The sequence below is a fragment of the Schistocerca americana genome, chromosome 1 (genome assembly GCF_021461395.2).
Source record: "Schistocerca americana isolate TAMUIC-IGC-003095 chromosome 1, iqSchAmer2.1, whole genome shotgun sequence".
NCBI lineage: Eukaryota > Metazoa > Arthropoda > Insecta > Orthoptera > Acrididae > Schistocerca > Schistocerca americana.
The window spans coordinates 603,547,906-603,550,432 of NC_060119.1; positions in this window are offsets into that span (position 1 = coordinate 603,547,906).

The window sequence follows — 2,527 nt, forward strand, 5'->3', positions numbered from 1 at the left end:
CTGCTCCACGCTAACCGACCAACTGCCCACACTCGGAAACGGTGAAAGGACCAAATATACGTCGGCCGATGAGACGACCAACCGAACGACTCACCAACGTTCGTCCCGCTCCAGTCTCCCTCCGTCTTAAAGTTCATGTGTGTCGCCAGCGGTCGGCGAGCACTGGCTGTCGGCTCCTCACCGGCGCTCCGTCCCCGACTTAGCCGCTGCTGCGTCCCGACTGCACTGCTTGTCTGTCTCCTACTCACTGCCAGACACACGGCGACCCGGAAATACTATCGGTCGCTTCAGCGATGGTACGACAGTGCACTTATCGATAAGCGCTGCTGCTGCCACTCACGGAAAAGTAAGGCAGGAAGTTAATGACGCCAGTAAATGAAATAAAAAAACGAAGCGACAGCACCGTAATAGAAGATGACAATGAATAAATAGCATGAACACGAGCAATGCACGGCTCAGGTACATGTACGCCATATGCAGTGTTGCAACAATAAATCTTGAGTGAATTAGAAACCTCTAAAGTGTCTATTAATTTTTTTTCGGCATTGTAGATATTCTGCGCAATCATTCTGAGATACCTCACTGTATATAAGTAAATACATTTTGTACAATCACGACAAACGACCCGCCTATTTACCACATATAATTACAGCCCTCTGAATTACAGATCTCGATAATTACGGATATTATTCACATTGCATTTTGAGCTCATTGGTTTGGTATTATGGGAAACACAAAATAATCGCCTGCATGCCCACTAGACCAACATCTCTTGACTTTTATCTGAAGGAAAAATTAATTGTACAAGAGCTCTAAAAGAAAAGATCGGTTGTATTCGAAGACAAGGACTACCGTACAACTTAGCATTTTGCTGTGTTGACGCCTAACCAAATTCAACGCTCAGTGTTGGCAGCCCGGTATCACCACCAGGAGCCACTCAGTAGAGTCTCCACTAATAACTGGTGCAAACAGTTTGAAGAGCAGGGCTGCATTGGCAAATGTCCAACCACAGGTAGGGCAGCGAAATTCAGCTCCGCTGGAGTCCATCAAGACCGACTTGTCGCACAGGATTTGGGAACAGTATGAATCTCGTCTCGATTTTTGTCCTGTGACCCGGAAAGCACATATTGATTCTGTTGTGAATTAGCAGGAGCCAATTCACGGAGTTTGGAGGAAGCCGAAAGGCACGCGTTTAAGCTCACGCAAACTGGCGTGAGGTCTGGAACAGGACAATGTAATTAATATAGCCAATAAGGTACGTTGCTGCTGGAATACTTAACTTTAATCCATAATTGGTGTACATCGCTCTGACGGTACATTAATAACAATCTCAATATAAACTGGTAATGGCGCCTTGCTAGGTCGTAGCAAATGACGTAGCTGAAGGCTATGCTAACTATCGTCTCGGCAAATGAGAGCGTAATTTGTCAGTGAACCATTCCTAGCAACGTCGGCTGTACAACTGTGGCGAGTGCTAGGAAGTCTCTTTAGACCTGCCGTGTGGTAGCGCTCGGTCTGCAATCACTGACAGTGGCGACACGCGGGTCCGACGTATACTACCGGACCGCGGCCGATTTAAAGGCTACCACCTAGCAAGTGTGGTGTCTGGCGGTGACACCACAGATTCCCTATAACCTCTAAAAGGTCTCGCAGGAAAATATTTTTAACGAATAAGTTGTGCCATTTCGCTTCCATGAATTTTTGAAACGGTGAAGATTTTTGTCGTCACCCTGTTTTCTGGATGGTTTATCTTATTTGCCTCACCTGGTATATGTAGTTGTTTCCAAAAATTTGCAATATATCCCGAATAAAACAACATGAAAGATTGCTTTAGCAAGGGGAAAGTTGTTGGTGTGAATGCTTGACAAGCAAGTAATTACAAAGCAGGCCACACTGCAAGCATGTGGCGCTCGAGAAAATCTACGATTGGTTGCAGACCGGCAACTGACTCTCTACTCGCTGAAGCGACAATCTCAGTTTTAATCCAGCAGCACAACGTAAATATCTGGTCGAGTACTGTCACGCTGCTAACTCATCTTTTTATTTATATCGCTGCATTGTGGCCTTTTGTCTCTTCGTGTCCGGCTCAAACGCATCAGATACTTTTGAGAACAGTCTCCGTAATTGTTTGCGTCGGTTTCAGTAGTTTCGCATGCAGCGTGTCCCAGGAGAAATGGTCAGTATTCAGAGATGTGACAGAAACGACTATTCAGAGCAAAAAAAACTCTAGCAAACATGCACTCTAAAGTGCATACCTTAAAGCTATAAGCACTTCATCATCTTCGACACTGTGAAACAACTTCTTTTGTACTAAACGAGATCTCATAGCTCCTAAGGTATGCATTTGAGAGCCGACGTTTACCAGACAGTCCTTTCTTCTTTGTGTCCATACTACACTATGTGATCAAAAGTATACGGACACCCCCCAGAAACATATGTTTTTCACATTAGGTGCCACTTACTGCCAGGTACTCGATATCAGCAACCGCAGTTGTCATTAGGCATCGTGAGGGACCAGAATGGGGCG